Source organism: Amblyomma mixtum, chromosome 10, assembly GCF_055824585.1.
Source record: "Amblyomma mixtum isolate Tamu chromosome 10, ASM5582458v1, whole genome shotgun sequence".
Lineage (NCBI taxonomy): Eukaryota > Metazoa > Arthropoda > Arachnida > Ixodida > Ixodidae > Amblyomma > Amblyomma mixtum.
Window position 1 is genome coordinate 71584438 of NC_143021.1, and position 23271 is coordinate 71607708.

A 23271-nucleotide genomic window follows, 5' to 3' on the forward strand; every position below is an offset into this window, starting at 1 on the left:
CTAGTTGGTAAGGAACTTCAGTAAAACATGGTGCTGGGCGAGTTGGTAATTCATACTTGGTGGGAAGACAGCGCAAAAAACGACAACCACAGGGGAGGACAAGACACAAAGGAACGCTACTATCAACTGATTTATTTGTCATCAAGCCACATATATATAACCGGACCGTCACATCACATGTCACATTTTGCGTGCCAGCTATCTTGGACTAACAGATATCAAAGGTGCTATCACTTCTTCAGCTGTAAAAGTAGCTATAGTTAGATACAGATTGCAAAAAATAGAAAATGAAAGAACCACGCATGACAAAAGACTAGGCAAGTAAGAAAAGATTTCTACAAAGATTGTTACAAGAATTCTTCCAAAAAACCGCCTTCCGCTGTGTACAGTCCTATAGACGGATCGCTAACGCAGTGCGCCTTCTTGTCAATATGAAACGCTTCAAGCAGAAGTCTTGCTTTTGTGGATAAACTCCTGCCCAGAACCTTCGCCCCTTTGAAGTCGGGTACGCATTTGCATGCCAAAACATGCTTTACTAAGTTGGCGAGCTTATCTTGTCTTATTATATTTAGAGAATGCTCCCTTAAGCGGTCGTTAAGGCAACGCCCTGTCTCCCCGATATAGCATTTTCCGCAGGACAAGGGGATCAAGTAAACAACTCCTATGGCACATCTAACAAATGCTTCATCATGTTGCTTTTTGCAACCGCGCTCGCCCTCAGCGCATATGCGGGGGCAGAGTTTAGCCAACTTGTTTGGCGCAGAGAAAACAAGCGGAACATTGTGCCTGCTGGCCACTTTCTTCAGGTTGTGAGACACCTTATGAATGTAAGGCATCACCTCCAGTTTGGCTTTCGCGCGTTCAGAAGCAGCCGCCTTTTGATGGGTACCATGTTTCTTAAGGAGTGTTTCAGCCACAGCCGTTAAGACCGTTAAGCGTTAAGCCGTTAAGCGTTCCTTTGTGTCTTGTCCTCCCCTGTGGTTGTCGTTTTTTGCGCTATCTTCCCACCAAGAACTAGTTGGTAAGGGTTCATGCTTAAGCAGAGGAGTAAACAGGACAAAATGAAGTCTAGAGACAACACAGACGCTGACTAACAACTGATTATTACATTCTGGGAAAATTATATGAAGGCGCAGGCCACAGTCAACAATCCAAAAAACAGAAGAACGAAGATTAAAACTAAAAAACCATACTTCGCATGCACACCATAGTCGAGTCATGACATATTTTTCAATAAAATTCGAAGACTATATTCCATAGTAGACGGACGGCACTCCTCTATCTCCTGGACCTCACACAGATGCCACGAAAGCCTGACTCCTTATCTACGAAATTGATGGATGGTGAAGCAACACGCTCATCTCCTTCCTTCCTGATCATAAAGGCCTCCACCATCTCCCTACAATTTCGATCAGGGTGATTAAACAGAAGACTTGTCTTTCTAAGTGGGGAAGCAATGGGCATTTGTTCGAACATCACAGATGGGTGAAAAAAGTAGCGGTGTCGTACAACTTGGCTTTGCATTGCCGTGAGTGCCACAATTGCTTCCCTCAGTAAAGAAGACAAGTGTCCTGTTTAATAACCCTGTTTGCATTTGTAGGGAGTTAGTCGAGGCCTTTATGATCAGGAAGGAAGCAGATGAGTGTGTAGCTTCATCATCTGTCAATTTTGTAGATAAGGAGTCAGGCTTTCTTGGCAATTGTGTGAGGTTCAGGAGATAGGAGAGTGCCGTCTACTATGGAAACAAGGGAAGGGGAATGAGGGGCTCGTTATAAATATGAAAGAAGCCAACAGCCACAGAAACCAAGGGGCACAGGGGATTTTTTTTTAATTTATTTATTTTGTGGTGTTGATCAATTTAGAATATTACTGAATATGTTATCGCTTAAAGCTAATTGATTAGAAAAGCAGAAGAAAAAACAACCACTGCCGCCGGTGGGATCCGAACCCACGACCTCCGAATTACGCGTCCGGTGCTCTACCTCTGAGCTACGGCGACGGCTGTCCAATCTTCTGCTTTCGGGGGTATTTATGTTTACAAGTAACCTAACCTTGAGAGTGTTCATCAGCGCCACCCACGTTCATAAGCGGCGGACGTGGACCGTCCTGAGTTCCCGCAGGTGTGACGTAGAACGTCATCGAACGGAGAGGGTGGAAGCTGCGTGAGAACCCTCTTATGCTTCCTATGGCGTCAAGGCTGCCAGAACCGAGGCCCTCGCTAAGCAATTAAGCAAACAAGGGAAGGGGAATGAGGGGCTCGTTATAAATATGAAAGAAGCCAACAGCCACAGAAACCAAGGGGCACAGGGGATTTTTTTTTAATTTATTTATTTTGTGGTGTTGATCAATTTAGAATATTACTGAATATGTTATCGCTTAAAGCTAATTGATTAGAAAAGCAGAAGAAAAAACAACCACTGCCGCCGGTGGGATCCGAACCCACGACCTCCGGCAGTGGTTGTTTTTTCTTCTGCTTTTCTAATCAATTAGCTTTAAGCGATAACATATTCAGTAATATTCTAAATTGATCAACACCACAAAATAAATAAATTAAAAAAAATCCCCTGTGCCCCTTGGTTTCTGTGGCTGTTGGCTTCTTTCATATTTATAACGAGCCCCTCATTCCCCTTCCCTTGTTTGCTTAATTGCTTAGCGAGGGCCTCGGTTCTGGCAGCCTTGACGCCATAGGAAGCATAAGAGGGTTCTCACGCAGCTTCCACCCTCTCCGTTCGATGACGTTCTACGTCACACCTGCGGGAACTCAGGACGTTCCACGTCCGCCGCTTATGAACGTGGGTGGCGCTGATGAACACTCTCTAGGTTAGGTTACTTGTAAACATAAATACCCCCGAAAGCAGAAGATTGGACAGCCGTCGCCGTAGCTCAGAGGTAGAGCACCGGACGCGTAATTCGGAGGTCGTGGGTTCGGATCCCACCGGCGGCAGTGGTTGTTTTTTCTTCTGCTTTTCTAATCAATTAGCTTTAAGCGATAACATATTCAGTAATATTCTAAATTGATCAACACCACAAAATAAATAAATTTAAAAAAATCCCCTGTGCCCCTTGGTTTCTGTGGCTGTTGGCTTCTTTCATATTTATAACGAGCCCCTCATTCCCCTTCCCTTGTTTGCTTAATTGCTTAGCGAGGGCCTCGGTTCTGGCAGCCTTGACGCCATAGGAAGCATAAGAGTTTTCTCACGCAGCTTCCACCCTCTCCGTTCGATGACGTTCTACGTCACACCTGCGGGAACTCAGGACGTTCCACGTCCGCCGCTTATGAACGTGGGTGGCGCTGATGAACACTCTCAAGGTTAGGTTACTTGTAAACATAAATACCCCCGAAAGCAGAAGATTGGACAGCCGTCGCCGTAGCTCAGAGGTAGAGCACCGGACGCGTAATTCGGAGGTCGTGGGTTCGGATCCCACCGGCGGCAGTGGTTGTTTTTTCTTCTGCTTTTTTAATCAATTAGCTTTAAGCGATAACATATTCAGTAATATTCTGAATTGATCAACACCACAAAATAAATAAATTAAAAAAAAATCCCCTGTGCCCCTTGGTTTCTGTGGCTGTTGGCTTCTTTCATATCTACTATGGAAGAGAGTCATCGAATTTCGTTGAAAAAGACATCATGACTCGACTGTGATGTGCATGCGCAGTACGGGTTTTAAGTTTCAACCTTTGTTCTTTTGTTTTTTTGGGGGTTGTTCCCTGTGTCCTGCGCCTTTATGTACTTTTCCCAGAAAAAGTAACCAGTTGTTAGTCAGCGCTCATGTCGTCTCCCGTCTTCCTTTTGCCGTGTTTAGTGCGTTACTTAAGCATGAATAAATTGTTCAATGCGAGATGTTCTCAAGTTATCCATTTTATTTTATTGTTCGCAGCAAAAGGATGAATTTACGGCAACAACTGCAAAATGAAATGAACTCAAAATTAATGAAAATCGGCTATGTATACGCTATAATCCACCTTATGAGGTGCAATGCGAAAAGCCGGTGGATTTTGCATCTACAAAGCCCTCCTGCTTGAGCAGTTTGGGAGACCCCGTAGCGCGAGTAATAGGTTTCCCCTGAAGCTTGAGTCTGTTGGGACCTTATTGTTCGCAGTGTACTTACAGGGCCCCAAAATTGGCGCCGCACGCGCCCTGTATGTTCCCGCGCACTACTGAGAAACGTGTGGGGATTGAGCTTCTTGGGCTACCCGAGTGTGCGCCCGCTTCCGCCGTTTCGTTCGTTAGAGAGACCCCCCGTGGGGTGTCCGCGAGCGGAATGCGGGCAGCCGCGCTGCTTGTCCTCCCTTGCAAGGGAAGCTCTTCTGAGAACCGCAGTAAATCACCCTCCCTTCCGTTCTTCCCGCTTCGACCTGCGTCCCCATTGGGTCGCACCGAGTGACAGTTGGGGGCGTTGTTTCGGCGAGAGGTCCCGAGCGGGAAATGAGCGGGGAGATCGCCACCGACTCGGGCAGCAGAAAGGTGCGTAGAGTTTGGCTCCCGGGTGCCTCGGCCTTTGCCGGGGGCCCAAGAACGCGGGTGCTTTAACGTGAGCATCTAGTATCAGGGTGGATGTTTGGGCGAGTTGGTTGCTCATGATGAAAAACTGTAGCGCTCGAGACGAGGACGAGGTTGTCGTCTTCGTTGTGTCCTCGTCTCGAGCGCTACAGTTTTTCAGCATCTAGTATGTTTGCTTGAGTCCAGGCCCGAACCTCTGGAGTCGTGTAGCCCGCCTGTGCGGCGCTGACGCGCTCCAGATTCGGAAGGGCCTGATTTGGCTGGTTCTCCGTCATCACCGGCCATTGCCCGTGACGACGCGCGATGAGCCATCCATGTGCGACCTGCGTCGTCAAGATGTGCTCCGCGTATACCCCATCCTTCCTCGTGTTGCGCTGCGCGCGATTTAACCCTTTGGTTGGCCGCGCCGCATGCGATCGCCCTTAGCTGTGCTGTCACGCGCGTATGTAGTCTTTGCTTTGCGCGCGCGGCTCCGAGGGCCCGCTTTCGGGTGCTGCGGCGGGGCTATGGGTCGCACCGAGGTCTGGGGATTAGTGCAGTGTTATGTAATGCAGCTTACTGTGCAATAAACACTTGTGCTTTCGAATAACTGCGCCTTCCTTCCTTCGGAGCGAGAGCGCAGGCGCGCACCAAACGCTGGCAGTGCCCTTAGCTTGCTCCGGCCCGAACCCGCGATATGTGGGCGAAGTGCAACTTAATTAGCACACGGTCACTCCGGTGATGACGATCCCACAAACGAAACTGTCATGTAGCGGCACCTACTTACAGACAGAGAACTTTCCGTCGCCCCGAAACCGACTTGTCAGTCCCCCCCCCTCCTTCACTATAGCATGGTAAAAAGATGTGCGAGAGTCCCTCCACCGCCCATCCGCCGCCCAACGAGAGCCTCATGGGAGCACTGGCTCTCCCTAACATCCAGAACTTAGCAAATATATTTTATTTAAATCACCTATTCGACATCACCTTTGTGACTCACGTTATATATCCCGAGCCTCTATAGCTCAGTATCTTCAAAAACACAGCTAATCGTGACTTCTCACTATAATGCAATAAGAAATTACGACATTGGTTTAATATGGTGACGTCAACCTCTTTTTTTTCTGATAACAAGTGTATGATAAAAAAACACACGCTTGAATGGGTTGAGAAAGCTTCATTTTTGCACGGACGCAAATTGGCAACATCTTCATTGCGACGTTGAGCTGCAACATTCTTGCAAGTACAGCATTGTGCGAGGAAGTAGATATACTTGCACTACATAGAATGTTTGTGACTTTTCATGGGGTGCTATCAAAGGCAACCTTTGTGCCAACAGAATTTTTGACGCCCTTGATGGACTAATAAAGAGTGGTTAATCTGGCCTGCACCATTTTTCTACCAGCTTGTTTCAGCCATTTATTTTCAAAGCTACAAACAACCTCTTTCTGGAAGCTGTGCTTAATAGGCGACTAAGTGCTCGCCTGTATTTCCGGGACATGCTCGCGAGAAAGCTTTGTGCTGATTCATTCGCTTTTCTCACTCTTCGCATTTACTTACAAGTACGGCCTCTCCACAAAGCAGATGGCAAATGTTGCGATCGGTCATTACTTCCTCTACCCTTACATAGACAGCCTTATCTAGACTTTCTTGATACTAGTGTATCATCAGCGGATGTACTGTGCAGCCCACTTTAATGGCCGCACATACAACGAACGCTCGCTTATTACGAGCGGGTGTGGTGCTCCTGTGAAAATACGCATAAGGGCTACGCAAATTCGTCGCAGATACAGCGAACAACTCTGGCCACACCACTGGGTTACAGCGAATGAGGTGGCGCGGTGAACTACCCTGAAGTTGTAGAGGTAGTTCTTCCGCTAAGCACGCAGATGAAATAGCGCCTCTCAACCTTCACGACACCGCCCCGGAAAGAACATGTCAACCCAGAAATGGAATTCAAAGGAGGCACTGGCGTGCGCAGCGCTAACCGGAAAGTCCGGCATGCGGTAACACTGTAAACAGTGAAGTAAACGCGGTAACGATATGCTATAACTGCACAACGAACGCGAGGCAAATCTGATTGCGTCCTTGGCTCGGCAAGGACATTTGTGGACGATTCCGAAGCAGCAGCGGAAAGGTGCGAAAATTCTTTTTGTCCCGTTTTCTCAAAAATGTCATGGCTTCGTTCTCCTGAGTTTCTCGATGTCTTAATGTCACCTGCGATGTGCATACCGTTGTGCCCAGTGACCAACACTACCCGCCGTCGGAACCTTTTATGGTAGTTCTCCCGGCTGGTTCCCGGCACACATGGGCAGTTTAGTGGGTGGCCTGCGGAATCTCAACGAGATCGCACACGAGGCGGCGCGAGGGCTCATCGGCCGCGTCCCTCCGGTTCCCCCCGCTATCGAGTACAGGGATCAATTATTCACCTACAACGAGCTCACTAAGCACTTTTATCTAGGCAGACGAGCGTTTCCCCTCCCGGATAAGAAATTAACCCGCCGCTAGTCGGTCACGTTACGCTTGCTCCAAACGAACTCATACCCCAACCCCTGGCGCATGAAGCACATCGACCCAGACTACGACGGACAACATGTGTGTGACCAGTGCAGTGAACGTGTAGACTTGACCCATATGCTGTGTGGTTGTGCATCAAGTGACGCCTACGCCCAGAACAAGGAAAATTGGGACAAAGTACTAAAAAGTGCTTCACTTCACGACCAGCTTCGGGCTGTCCAGGAGGCCCGCGCGGCGGCGGAGAGCTTCGGGCTCTCTGTGCCTACGTGGGAGCTGTCCTCTACACCCGGCGCCTAGCCGAGTGTCCTTCAGGACTCCTACAATGGGAAATAAAGTTTTACCACCACCACCACCCGGCTGTCCACGCAATCTAGACGCAACAGATTCCACAGCTTTCCTAATTGGGCCACTGAACCAACCGCGTTGGCAGACAGCACAGTGATTCAGCCGCTGGCTTGTTCGCTTTTCAAATCACATCAAATCAAATTTATTTCAACATTACAACATACATTGCAACGCTGCGGGTGCAGGCAAAAAGCGCTCAAAAGGCTTGACGAGACCTGCACCCTACTAACAAACGCTTGGCAGAAACAGCTGTGATGATCACTATATTAGGATTGAGCACAAAACAATAAAAAAAGTTCGGAGGAACACAAAAGAAACAAAAGAGAAAACGACTGACGTGCAATCTTCTTTCAGAGTGAGGAGATACATTCGGAATTAAAAGTAGTTGGCAAACAGTGCTCTAACATTTGACACCCGTAATTTGTTCGGGTGCGAGGAACTACCCAGATGTCAGTGCTGCGTGTGTTGTACACATTGGTTCACAATGCTAATGAAGCATGATCTTTGAAGTATGTGTCATTTTTGGATATGCCTCGGCGGTAGCGTGAACTAAGCACTGAATTTTGCAATGCGGTTAAGGGTAGAATCTGCAATTCATCAAATTGGTTTTGACTAGGTGCTAAAGTTGGCATTTTTAATGATACGTACTGCTTTTTTCTTTAACCTAAAAAGAATGTTAATATTAGTTTGTGTGGTAGTGCCCCTCATCAGAAAACAGTAGCTCAGCGTTCAGTGGTCGTGGGAGTGACGCAACAATGAGACTGAAAAACGCGCTCTGCTTCTACCTTTTCCAGGTGAGCTATGGGCTTTCAAAACGTTCTGATGATGTTTTTCTTGTTGTCCTCCCATGCCCACAAGTTCTTATGCAGAATGCTTATGAATGCCTGTGTGTGTTAAGATTGTTGCTTTCGGGTGACGTTGAATTGAATCCTGGACCAAAAAGAGGTGATGGCAACAATGACCAATTGCAAGGCCCGTCACATGAAGATGACTACGCTTCAATTGTTAATATCCTGCGTGACTTGCAAGTCCGTTCAACTAAAATTGAGCAAGGCCAATCCCAAATCCTTGACTCTATGAATAGCATCAAGTCCAATCAGCAGGAGCTGAATGAAAAAGTTGCCAACATTTCGACTCGGCTCAGTTCAGTTGAATCCAAATTGTCAAGCTTCGATTCCTGTCGGGATGACATATCCTCATTGACAGTTACTACCGACGCCCTAAAACAAGAAAATGAAGCATTGAAAGCCAGATTGAATGCTCTTGAGGATAGATCCCGGAGGGGCAATCTGGTGTTTTTGGGTATTCCAGATGTGGCAGGTGAAACATGGAAGGAATCCGAAGATAAAATTAGGAATGTGCTTCTTCAGGAATCGTTGTTAGATACTGCTGCCAGTGATATCTCCCGAGCACATCGGATTGGTATAGCTAAGCCAGATAAAACTAGGCCAATTGTTGTTAAATTTACAAACTATAAATCAAAGGAGAAAGTGCTTAGCTTTAAATCAAAGTTGAAAGAGTCCGACGTTGTAGTCTCTGTAGACTTCTGCCCAGCCACTTTACACGCTAGGAAAAAACTAATCGAATTTGCTAAGCAAACCGCGCCAGGAAAATTGTTTAAGCTTCGCTACAACAAGCTTCTCTTAAACAACAAATGTTACGTGTACTGTCCAGTCACCAGTAGTGTCAGAGAACAAAGTAACACACATGCTTCGGCTGCACAGATCGCAAACTCTCGTACTGATTCTACTGATTCTACTGTCTCTTCATAGCTAACAGATAAATCGCACAAGCGACCACAAGGGCCGAATAACGTCACTGTCCTTTTCACGAACATACGCAGTGCCATTAGAAATCGCGATGAACTGTCCTCCGCTACTGACACTACTTGCGCTGATATCGTTATATTAACAGAAACGTGGCTAAGTGATTCTGTTCGAAACGAAGACATCTTTTGCACTAAAAAACGCTTTTCGGTATTTCGCTGTGATCGTTCCTTTCGGCGAGGGGGTGGGGTACTGATTGCTGTTTCTGAAGACTTGAAATGCTTGCAGTTCGATGTTGCCACTCCGCTCGAATTCACTTGTGTTCAAATCACAGTTGGTCTTCAAAAGCTAGTATTTTGTGCTTGTTATCGACCGCCGTCGAGTCCTTCCGGGTTTTGCGAAGATCTTCACGACACCCTAAACATTATTACCACTACATTTCCCAATCTTCCTATTCTTTTATTTGGCGATTTTAACTTTCCTGATATCAACTGGACATGCACCACGTTTAGCCCAAGAGCCAGTACTTCAGAATCATCAAATTTTATATCGGTCTGCTCCGACTTTTGTTTAACACAGGTAATTACTCAGCCAACAAGACTGACATTTCCACACAAAATACATTGGACCTATTGCTAACAAATGCGCCAAATTTAGTTTCCAACATTAATTACTTGCCAGGAATAAGTGACAATTCTCTACTTGCAGTCGCTAGCTGGATTCTGGACGGCTGCGGCTGCTCATCCGATCATCTGTGCGCACCCCTGCCGATTTTGGACACTTTCGACGGTCGGGCCTGGCAACATGCTACATTATCAGCTGACGAGGACACCTACATAAAGCACTCGGATTTCACCGCCCCCTTGGGCCACGGCACTGCTCACGAAATGCGTCGCCACTCACCGTTCCTGCTGTTCCAGGTTGGTTATTACGAGTGTTCTTGTTACCGTGATGATGATGTCTGTGTTGTAGCAGTGTCGTGGCCACCCCATATTCTGAAACGTTTCCGCTCGGCGGCAGTGTACATTTGGCGCATTTTGGTCCTGGGTGGAGACGTTGAAACAAACCCAGGCCCTATGACGAAGGGCCAAGAGGAAAAGCTCGAACTGGTATATGAAACTGTTCAAAGGCTTGAGATGAACCACACGAATATCCTCGAAAGTGTTAACAAGATTCTTACAATTCATATTGGCTTGCAAAATGAAATGAAGACTTTAAACGATCGTGTGCATGAACTTGAACTTAAAACCGAGTCTATTCCAGTTCTTCGAAGTGACTTACAGTCTTTAGCTACCCGTGTTCAGGAACTGGAACTTAATAAACAGTCAGTGTCTACCACAGTATCTACCACGAGTTGTACACACGATGTATCCAACATACAAGTAAAACTTGACGACCTGGAAAATCGTTCCCGCCGGTCTAACATTCTTTTTTATGGTGTTCCGGACACTGATGAGTCTGAAACTTGGGAAGACTCTGAGCGTCTTGTGAACGAATTCTGTTCTAGCAAACTTGGTATCACGTTGTCTTCCTTAGCCCGAGCTCACCGCATAGGCCGTTTTTCTCAGGAAAAAAAGAGGCCCATTATTGCAAAGCTGTTCAACGAAAAAGAAGTCGAAACGCTTATGAGTAAGGGCTATAAACTAAAAAATACCGATTTCAGCATTTCGCGAGATTACTCGAAAACGGTTCGTGAGAAACGCAGCCAACTGTGGAAGTATGCCAAATCAGTAAAAAAAGAAGGTGACAAGGTCCGTTTGTCTTTTGATAAACTGCTTATCAATGGTGTCTCGTATTTCTGGGATGATCAAACCAGTAGCCCAGTGCGCGTGTCCCTTGCCTGACGCATCCCTTCCAGTTCTCGTAAAGTGGCTGGCAAACCACCCGTGCGGCCAAACGCACAGCGTTGCTCCAATTACGATGTCAGTTTTCTGTACACTAACATAAGGAGTGTTCTTTCTAAAAACGTAGCTCTTTCTTCTTTAATTGATTCATGCTGTTCCTCGGTCATCGCGCTTACCGAGACTTGGTTAAATGACACGGTTCCTGATGATGTCGTTTTCGCCTGTGACTCCGAATTCAACATATTTCGTTGTGACCGCACGGGCCGTAGAGGTGGCGGTGTCCTTCTGGCTGTCAATAAAGTGCTCACTGCTGTGCCTATCGAGGTCACGTCGTACCTAGAATCGGTATGGGTTCGGTTGAGTTGTGGCCCCACGGTAGCCATCATTGGCGTCATTTACCGCCCTCCGGACATGAATTCTTCATTCGCAAGTCAGTTTTCTAATTTACTAAGCGATCTTACTTGTCGTTTCCCGAATTCAAGGTTACTTTTACTTGGTGACTTTAACTTCCCGGCTATTAACTGGTCGTCATTAACAGCTCCTGCCAATGATCCTGAAGCTCAGGCTTTCCTCCAGTCCTGTCTCGATTTCTCTTTGCAACAACTTATTTCTGAACGTACGCGCCGTTCCGCCACTACAGCCAATATTCTCGATCTTATCTTGACAAGTGATCCTTACCTTTGCTCCAACGTTGTGCTCTTAGAAGGCCTTTCCGACCATTCCATAATCACGGGTAACCTGAATTTTGTTCCCCATAAAAAGGTAACTCGTACTAAACAAATAAGGTGCTACAACCGAGCAAACTTCGGTGAAATAACCGCTCAGTTGTCAGTCTTTGCTGATCATTTTCTTCACGATTTTTCGTCACGCTCCGTGGAAACGAACTGGAACCTGTTCAGCGTGAAACTAGCTACTCTCATTGACAGATTCATACCCGTCATCAGTATCTCTTGCACTAACACAGCGCCTTGGTTTAGTAGGCATCTACGTCGCCTTAATAACAAAAAAAGCGCCTTTACAGACAAGCCGACAAGAACAGACACTCCGAATCTTGGCAACGGTACAAACTATGTGATAAGGAATACCAGTCTGAGTTGATATCTGCACGTAGGCACTTCTTCACTCACGATCTACCGGCAATGCTAACAAACAATCCATGGAAGTTCTGGCAGATAATAAACCCCGCTAATCATCCTGACATTACTCTTACCAACGCGGAAGGCAGCAGTGTTCCAGTGGCCGAATGCGCCGAACTTTTCAATAACGCATTCACATCCGTTTTTACCCGTGAAGATCTCCCTCTACCTCCTATTTCTGTCAGCACTTCTAATACATCAATGTCCGAAATAGTTATCAGTGAGACCGGTATCTTATCCTTACTAGGGAAGCTTAAAACATCATCAGCATCAGATCACCTTGGCTTCAATAACAAAATACTCAAAAATTCATCTGATGGTATTCATCGCATCTTGTCCGCTATTTTTTCACAATCTTTATCATCAGGCGTGATTCCGCTGGACTGGCGCCTAGCTAAAGTTGTGCCAATTTTCAAGTCTGGCGATCGTTCCTCACCACTAAATTACCGACCCATTTCATTAACTAGCACTGTTTGCAAACTTCTTGAACACGTAATTCACTCGCAGGTAATTAACTATCTTGAAGAACATAACATTATCTTTAAATATCAACATGGGTTCCGTAAAGGCTACTCATGCGAAACGCAACTTGCCGGATTCATTCAAGACATACATTCATCGATTGATGCTGGCATTCAAGTAGACTCCATATTTCTTGATTTTTCTAAAGCTTTCGACAGGGTACCTCACAACCGGTTAATAATGAAACTAGCACTGCTTAATATTCACCCTCTTGTCATTGCATGGGTTAAAGATTTTCTCTTTTCCAGGTCTCAATTTACAACTGTCAATAACCACAATTCATCTTTCAGCCAAGTACACTCTGGCGTCCCACAAGGAAGTGTGCTTGGCCCCTTACTTTTCCTAATATTTATCAACGATTTACCGGATTCCATTTCTTCCCATATCAGACTTTTTGCTGATGATTGTGTAATTTATCGCAAAATTTATTCTAACACCGATTGTCAATCCCTTCAATCTGACCTGGATTCAGTAACAGCATGGTGCTCAACCTGGCTTATGCAACTTAATCATTCAAAAACTAAATTGATGTCTTTTACTAACCGAATGTCTCGAATTCAAACAGCATACTCCTTAAATAATAGCTCACTCGAGCTAGTCACCACGTATAAGTACTTAGGACTTCACCTTCATTCAGACTTAGCATGGAACCACCATATTAACCTTATGCTTGCATCTGCTAATCGGTCATTAGGTCTCTTAAAACATAACCTAAAGCATGCTCCTCCTCACCTCCGTGCTCATGCCTATACCACTCTAATTCGGCCTAAAATTGAATATGCCTCGGCTATTTGGGACCCTTACCAATCTTACCTAATAAATAACATTGAATCATTGCAGAACCGCGCCGTTCGTTTTATTTACTCCGATTATTCACGTAACACCAGCATCACAGCCTTAAAGAAACGCGCAGGTCTCCAGGATTTATGTCACCGCCGTAAAATTGCACGACTATCACTTTTTCATAAACTTTATAATCATCCATCACTTCATAACGACTTTTTTTCTTTGCCTCCTTCGATTTTTGACCGCCGCGATCATCCCTTTAAAGTTAGACGTTTCACGTGCAGAACATTTATCTATGCGCATTCATTCTTACCACGCACAATATCTGACTGGAACACTCTGCCTTCACATATCGCAACCACCACTGATCCTGATAAATATTTTAAACTTATATCTTCAATAACTACTGCTTAACTCTTCGCATACATTGTTATTTTATTTGTTCATGGCTTCCTTTTTTTTCTTTTTTTTTCTTTTTTTTTGCAGGGTTTGTTACTAAAAAGATTCATTGTACTAGTGTTCTGTTTGTATAATTTTAATACTGCAGTAATCTTCGTTCTTTGCCGCGCTGCCATTCTTTTGATTCTTTAGCTTACTTATATTACTTATGTTTTCGATTGATTCTTTTGCTTACTTACGTCATCCAAAGTGTCTTATTTGTGATTTTGTTGGTTGTTTTATATTTGTGGTTTTGTTTTATTCTGTTAAATTGCCTGTGCCCCCCCCCTATGTAATACCCTCTCGAGGGCCTTTAGGGGTATTCTGTATAAATAAATAAATAAATAAATTGAACTTACCGTCATTCAAAATGCGAAGTAAAAAGAAAGTTATATAAAATTACGGCAAGGCTAATTTCTCAGCTATAAATGAGGCCCTTGAGCATTTTCTCGACAGTTTTCTAACAAACTTCGATCAACGTTCAGTCGACATTAATTGGTGTTTGTTTAGGGATAAACTGCATAAACTTATAGATTTACACATCCCACAGATAAACATCACAACGAACCTTCATTCTCCGTGGTATAACTGGCAATTAAAACGTATCGATAATAGGAAGAGACGAATCTTTAGGAAAGCGAAGTCCTCCGGTAAACCGGAGCTTTGGTCGAAGCTAAAAGAAATTAGCAAAAGCTATAAAATAACATTGAAGGAAACGAAAGAGAACTTTTTTAATGTGATATTGCCTTCAATGTTGACTAGCAATCCCAAAAAATTCTGGAGCATCATAAATAAGCAAGACCAATCAGATATTTCACTTCACGACTCCCAATCAAATCCTGTTCCAGCTACTAATTGTGCTAATATTCTAAATGAAACTTTTGGTAAAGCCTTTTCACGCACTTCTAATGCAACGTTCCCTGATTATGAATATCACATTGAGTTTCCAATGGATCCGATAAGGTTTGATTCTTTTGGTATCATTAATATCATTGACAACCTATAACTGAGTTCATCTTGTGGCCCTGACGATATTAACACCAAAATATTGAAGAACACTAAAGTTTACACCGCTATCATATTATCTAAAATATTCGAACAGTCGATTGAGCTCCGCAGGTTACCAGAAGACTGGAAGATAGCTAAGGTGGTTCCACTCCACAAATCTGGTGACAAGCACTCATCAGCTAACTACCGCCCAATATCGTTAACCAGCATTTGCTGCAAAATCATGGAGCATGTCATATATTCTCACTTGGTAAAGTTTCTTGAAAACAACTCATTTTTCACCCCTATGCAACATGGCTTTCGTAAATTTTTTTCTTGCGAAACACAGCTTCTCACTTTAACTAATGACATTCAATGTTTTCTTGACCGCGGTTGTGAAGTCGACTGTATCTTTCTAGATTTTTGTAAAGCATTCGACAAAGTATCCCATAGCTTGCTTCTTTATAAACTCAGCAAACTGAATATTGACCCTAACGTACTAGCGTGGATTAAATCTTTTCTAACGAACCGATCACAATTCGTGCACGCTAACAATCACAACTCTTCGTTAATTGCAGTAACATCTGGTGTGCCGCAGGGATCGGTGCTCGGTCCCTTACTTTTTCTTGTTTATATTAACGATCTACCTTCCAACCTTTTCTGTTCTATGAAACTTTTTGCTGATGACTGTGCTGTTTATCATGTGATTAAGAATTCTAACGACGTTGAATTGCTACAAACTGACCTGGACGCAGTCTCTATCTGGTGCTCTAAATGGCGAATGACCCTTAAAGGGGTAGAGACATCAAATTCCAAGGTTGTACAAAAGACTGCCATACCTTTCCTTTGTATGTGAGGACCATAAGAGCGAAGTATTAAATTTAAGGGAGGTATAGAACATATTTTAATTTCATTTTAAAGTTTGTGCAAATGCTCACTCTTGAAGTCTGAGCCATCGCTAGTGCATCAATGTGACGTAGGAACAGAGAAGAAAACACAAGCAAGTATTTCCTACGTCACTGCACAGTTTTCTGACGTACGGGACCAAGTTTTGCGGTTTCGCGGCCTAGCAACCTTGGTTACGAGTGCTCACGAGTTTTTTCTGCACGCTCGCGAGTGCGATGGTGCTTTACGCCCGGCGTTGCCGCAGGCGATGTCGTTGCCGAAAGATCCACTTTTGCAGAGGCATATTGCCCGTGCTCTAATGTAGGAAGCATTCTCTAGTATCATGGATGTTATGTATTTTCTTGTGCGAACGTGAAGTACGCCGAGCATGCCGGCCGGCCGGCCAGCGCGGATCTCGTCTGCCGGCGCCATAAAAAGGAGCTAAAGTGTGTTCTTGACGTAAATAATAAACCCTGGGATAAGAAATGTGAAAAATATGCCATTTTTGAGGATCGCTGACGAATACTGAGCTGCTGGCAAAGGTAACGACTGTGATACGAGCAAACTTTTTGCCACAACCGCCTCGCAGCTGCCGCTGGCCCGACGTTGCGGTCCGGCTCGCCTGGCGCCCGCTCGCTTCGCTGCTGAAGACGTCGTGGAGATTTACCATACTATTATTTTATTGTGAGATGATGCTGTTGACAGTAAAGCGATGTGTAGAGTAGGCCTTTTATTATAGCGCAGGCTACTTCCGAAGCGCCGGCCGCTGCGACTTCGATGCGGAAGAGGCTATAGGCCTAGCGACGACCACGGCAACCAGGCAGCAGAAGAGCTCGTCGCCCGGAGCGCCCGCGAGCGATACCGTTGCCGAAAGCTCGAAACATAAGCAGGCATGCTTTGTCGCTGCTCGAGCAGTCTTTCTGAGGGACTGCTGTACGGCGGCGAAGTGCGACACCGGTTGCGGGCGGAGCTTGGGTAGAGCGGCGCAGCGATGCTCACCGCTCCGTGTCCCTGCTTGCAGTGAGGCGGCAGTTCGCAAGCGACGATCAGTGCGGCGCGTCGGCCAAGTGGCCATATGGCTTGATGAATGTTGCTGCGCGTGCATTATTTGTCTAAATAATGATTGCACTTCGCGCTCTGAGCTCGCTACTTGTTTTTGGTCGGCGAATGTTTTCGCTCGGCCACCGATATGCCCAAGGCACGTCGGCCAACGGGTCTCGTTTTGGTCGGCGGCGTTGTCACACTAGGACGACGCTTGGTCGTTGGGGAGTCGTCGTCGTCGTCGGTGCAGTGTGACTGGCTAGTCGGGGAACGACCAGGTTGTCTGACGCGACCGTCGGCGTCGCTGTCGCGTCGACCTCGGGGTCCCGTCGGCCTAGTGTGAACGCGCCTGAACTGCGCGCTGGTCCCAGGCTGCCCTAGTCGTCGCTAGGCCTAGGTGGTCTCGCTTCCGCAGTTGACGGCGCTTTGGAAGTCGACTGTGCTATAATAAAAGGCCTACTATTCACATCGCTTTAGTGCGAACTCGTCCCATAATAGAAGATAAGTTCGATTTCCACGACGCCTTCATCAACGGAGCTAGCAGACGAGCAGCGCGCACGGAGAAGCAGCGTCGAGCTGTCGGGATGGGACAACGTTGGCGTGAGGTCGGCGCTGTTGTCGGCAGAGTGTGACACACGGGTCGGCCGACGGCTGCTATCTCGGCGACGCGACAGCGATGCGCTCGTCAGGCGACGACCGGTGCTCGGTCGGCGTCTGCGCAGTGTGACAGACGCGCCGACGGCACGAAAATCGCTGCCGCCGACCATCGCCAGACTGAAATCGGCCGATCGTCGGCGTAGTGTGAACGCGCCTTTACCATTTGACGTTGCCTACACGCTCGGCTTTCGCTGGCACAATCTGAGCTGCGTCGGGCCTGACGCCTGCCTCCTCTTCGGAATCGCTGGCCAGCGGATCAAAACGAAGTGGTTGTCGGGGTTCGAACCGCGGCGTTTTCTTCCTCGTCTGCGTCATCCCGCGATTCCTCATAATCGGTGTCTTCGCCGAAATAAAACTCTTCTTTCCGACTCGGAGCTGTACGACTTGCCCTCCGCCCGGCTCTCCGTGTTTGCGCGCACCACGTGCGTGTCAAGCAGACGACATGCCTACATGACGTCACGGCTTTCCGGACCCACGTGACAACGCATTGTCTGGTTTTTGACGTCATGAAAGAGCCTGGCAAAACCTGGCAACTACGAACCGAAACCGAAACTGCTGGGTACAAATAATACGATTATTAATTATATAATGCGAGTTCATGCTTCTAAGATGGTGTTCTATGCTCACTGAATCGCTACGCATTATTTACAACCCAGAGATACAACACAAAAATTTGGTGTCTCTACCCCTTTAATGAAACTAAATGCAAAGTGATGCGCTTCTCACGTCGTAAAATGGCTAATACTCCAGTCTATTTTATTAACAATACATCTTTAGCACCAGTTACATCGTTTAAATATCTTGGTGTGTATCTAACCCCAAACCTCACTTGGAATGATCATGTCAGCCACATTGTCGCCAACGCTAATCGCATGCTGGGATACATAAAAAGAAATTTTTCTCTTGCTTCTTCTTCTGTCAAACTAACACTCTATAAATCTTTGGTGCGTGCTAAGGTAGAATATGCTTCTTCAATTTGGGACCCGCAAACTAAATCATTGATAACAGCTCTTGAAGCTGTACAAAATCGAGTAGCCCGTTTTATTTTTTCGGACTATAATCGTTCACATAGCGTGACACTCATGAAAAATGCATTGTCATTACCACCCCTTGAGACGCGCAGAAAAGTGTCACGACTGAGCCTTTTCTTTAAAATTTTTCACACGAACGAATACCTAAAAAGAGCACTGTTCATTCCACCTACATACATTTCATCACGCGTTGATCATCCGCACAAGGTCGGCATCCCACTTTGCCGCACTACTGCTTGCTTGGCATCTTTCATTCCCAGGACGTCATCGGAGTGGAACCACCTACCTGCAGCCTTACTTACTGCTAACAACATTGAAGAATTTAAAAAACGGTTGCGGGATCATTTTGTAGTAGATTAGATAAAATGGTCATTTTATTTGTTTTCACGTTGCTATCCTGTATACAGCGATTTCGCCAATTTTAAACATGCATTTTCGTTATTTTTGCCGCTTGCTGTTGCTAACTGTTTTGTCATTGCTTTGTATTATAGCTTGTGTTATGAGTATTTCTAAATGACCTTATGCCTTAACACTACTTTGTATACTTTTGTTTCTCAAACCTAAAGTTTTTTCGCGCTTCATACTTTTTTGCAATATTGTTTACTTGTATTCTCTTCACTTCGAAATCTTGCGTAATGATGCTGCTAAATACGCCCGTTAGCTATTGTTTTAAATAACCCGTTGTGTATATATTCTGTACGTATTTGTAACCGCTCACTGCCTTCTCTAATGCCCTCCAAGGGCCATGAAGGAACCTGAAATAAATAAATAAATAAATAAATAAATAAATAAATAAATAAATAAATAAATAAATAAATAAATAAATAAATAAATAAATAAATAAATAAATAAAAAGCAATGAATCACAGAGTAGCAATTTAATGTTTTGTGTGATAAGAAACTGTAGTCACGACAACAAGCCGAGTGTGCGAGCAAGTTTAGAATAAATATGGCCGACCTGCGAGTTCCAACGCATATTCTCGTGGAAAAGGACGTCCAGGCTCTTTACTTGTGATGTTATCTCTGTGTTATGAGAGCCAATATACAGGTTGAAATCAGCAACTTTTTTCTTGTTGCGAGGACGGAATAATACGGCTTTAGTCTTGGAGATGTTAAGAATCAGTGAATTGTAAATGCTCCTATTGTTTACCAAATCGAGTACCTTATTAGCTTTGACTTGCACTTCAGATAAAGACTGGCCAGGCAAAGGTAAGGTAGTGTCATCGGCATAAATTATGGAGTCGCTATTTGAGTCGATGTTAACTATGTCATTCATGTAGATGTTAAAAACTACTGGTCCTAGAATACTGCCCTGCGGCATACCGCAGGGGAGTTCCGATTTAAAATAATTAATTTGGACCTGTTGCTGGCGATTCCGCAAGTGGCTCTTGAGAAGCACTAAAAAGATACCACGAAATCCGTAATATTCTAGTTTTTCCAGTAATATAGTTCTATGGTTAATGCGGTCGAATGCCTTCGAAAAGTCAATAAATTACGCAAGCATGTACTCTTTACGCTTAAAGGCTTCCAAAATTAATTCTTTCTGGAGGAGCAGTGCGCGTTCTGTAGAGCGTTTTTTTTTTCTGAATCCGAACTGATAGGGTGTAATGATGTTATGTTTGTTTTGAAAGCTGCTCATTCTCTGATGAAATAATTTTTCTATGGCCTTAGACAAAACTGGAAGAATTGATATTGGCCTGTAGTTAGACATGCTTCCTCTATCGCCCCCTTTCAAAATAACGGAAACTTTAGCAACCTTTGGTCTGTCACAGAAAACGCCTGTTAAAAATTATAAATTAATTAAACGTGTTTTAATAGCGCTTATTATGTGAAGCACATGCTTTATCGGTGCTATCTGCAATCCGTCAACATCGAAGCTTCTGCTGTTCGCAAGGGACAAAAATGTAGAAATGTAGTTTGAATTTCCGCCGTTGTTTCTGGTGACGGGAAAGCACTATCGCGTATGCTACATTTCATTGAATCCCTTGAATGCGTGTCATTTCTAGTGCTTGAGATGGAGACAAAATACTCTTTGAAGGCGGTCGCTAAGTCATCACCCGTGACAGATTTTTTATCGATTGTCATTGTGGAGAGAACGGTATCATTGCTTCGGCTAGGATTTATCAAAGAATTTATTCGCTTCCAGAGCACATCTGTCTGTTTTACAGCGTCAGCGTTAAATAGATTTTCAAAAAAAGACGCCTTGCGGCGCAGTCCATTTGTTTTCTTTCTGTGCCGCTTAAAATCTTTAAGGTTATCAGAGCTTTTTGTTGCGCTCATACAGGCATTTTTGTCGTTGATGGCTTTTGTACACTCTGCATTAACCCATGGCTTGTGCGCCTTTCGCGGCAGGAGTTTCTCTACGTAGGGAAAGCAGCGGAAATGAATACTTTTAAACTTTTCATTGTAGGCTTCGTATGCTCTATCGGCAAAATCACTGAGCAATACATTTTCCCACATTGTTTTACATATTTCAGTACTAAACTGCTAACTTCTAAACTTGCAAACTTGCAAACTCTCAATCTTGCTAACTTGCAAGCTTTCTAACATGCCAACTTGCCAACTTGCAAACTTGCCATGTTTCTAACTTGTAAACTTGCAAACTCTCAAACTTGCAAACTCTCAAACTTGCAAACTTGCAAACTTGCCAACTTGCAAGCTTGCAAACTTGCAAACTTGCAAACTTGCAAACTCTCAAACTTGCAAACTCTCAAACTTGCAAACTTGCGAACTTTCAAACTTGCAAACTTGCCAACTTGCAAACTCTCAAACTTGCAAACTCTCAAAATTGCAAACTTGCAAACTCTCAAACTTGCAAACTCTCAAACTTGCAAACTTGCAAACTTGCGAACTCTCAAACTTGCAAGCTTGCAAACTCTCAAACTTGCAAACTCTCAAACTTGCAAACTCTCAAACTTGCAAACTTACAAACTTGCCAACTTGCCAACTTGCAAACTTGCAAACTTGCAAACTTGCAAACTTGCAAACTCTCAAACTTGCAAACTCTCAAACTTGCAAACTTGCAAACTTGCAAACTTTCAAACTTTCAAACTTGCAAACTTGCAAACTCGCCAACTTGAAAACTCTCAAACTTGCAAACTCTAAAACTTGCAAACTTGCAAACTCTCAAACTTGCAAACTCTCAAACTTGCAAACTCTCAAACTTGCAAACTTGCAAACTTGCGAACTCTCAAAATTGGAAACTTGCAAACTTGCAAACTCTCAAACTTGCTAACTTGCAAACTTGCTAACTTTCAAACTTGCTAAATTGCAAACTTGCTAACTTGCCAACTTGCAAACTTGCAAACTTGCCAACTTGACAACTTGCAAACTCTCAAACTCTCAAACTTGCAAACTTGCCAACTTGCAAACTTGCCAAGTTGCTAACTTGCAAACTTGCAAACTCTCAAACTTGCAAACTTGCAAACTCTCAAACTTGCAAACATGCAAACTTGCAAACTTGTAAACTTGCAAACTTGTAAACTTGCAAACTCTCAAACTTGCAAACTCTCAAACTTGCAAACTTGCAAACTTGCCAACTTGCAAACTTGCCAACTTGCAAACTTGCAATCTTGCAAACTCTCAAACTTGCAAACTCTCAAACTTGCAAACTTGCAAACTTTCAAACTTGCAAACTTGCCAACTTGCAAACTCTCAAACTTGCAAACTCTCAAACTTGCAAACTTGCAAACTCTCAAACTTGCAAACTCTCAAACTTGCAAACTTGCGAACTCTCAAACTTGCAAACTTGCAAACTTGCAAACTCTCAAACTCTCAAACTTGCAAACTTGCAAACTTGCCAACTTGCCAACTTGCAAACTTGCAAACTTGCAAACTCTCAAACTTGCAAACTCTCAAACTTGCAAACTTGCAAACTTTCAAACTTTCAAACTTTCAAACTTGCAAACTTGCAGACTTGCCAACTTGCAAACTCTCAAACTTGCAAACTCTAAAACTCTCAAACTTGCAAACTCTCAAACTTGCAAACTCTCAAACTTGCAAACTCTCAAACTTGCAAACTTGCAAACTTGCGAACTCTCAAAATTGGAAACTTGCAAACTTGCAAACTCTCAAACTTGCTAACTTGCAAACTTGCTAACTTTCAAACTTGCTAAATTGCAAACTTGCTAACTTGCCAACTTGCAAACTTGCAAACTTGCCAACTTGACAACTTGCAAACTCTCAAACTTGCAAACTTGCCAACTTGCCAACTTGCAAACTTGCCAAGTTGCTAACTTGCAAACTTGCAAACTCTCAAACTTGCAAACTCTCAAACTTGCAAACATGCAAACTTGCAAACTTGTAAACTTGCAAACTTGTAAACTTGCAAACTCTCAAACTTGCAAACTCTCAAACTTGCAAACTTGCCAACTTGCCAACTTGCAAACTTGCCAACTTGCAAACTTGCAAACTTGCAAATTCTCAAACTTGCAAACTCTCAAACTTGCAAACTTGCAAACTTTCAAACTTGCAAACTTGCAAACTTGCCAACTTGCAAACTCTCAAACTTGCAAACTCTCAAACTTCCTAACTTGCAAACTTGCTAACTTTCAAACTTGCTAACTTGCAAACTTGCTAACTTGCAAACTTGCAAACTTGCAAACTTGCAAACTTGCCAACTTGCAAACTTGCAAACTTGCCAACTTGCAAACTCTCAAACTTGCAAACTTGCAAACTTGCAAACTTGCCAACTTGCCAACTTGCAAACTTGCAAACTTGCAAACTTGCAAACTTGCAAACTTGGAAACTCTCTCAAACTTGCAAACTCTCAAACTTGCAAACCCTCAAACTTGCAAACTTGCAAACTTGCAAACTAGCAAACTTGCAAACTCTCAAAC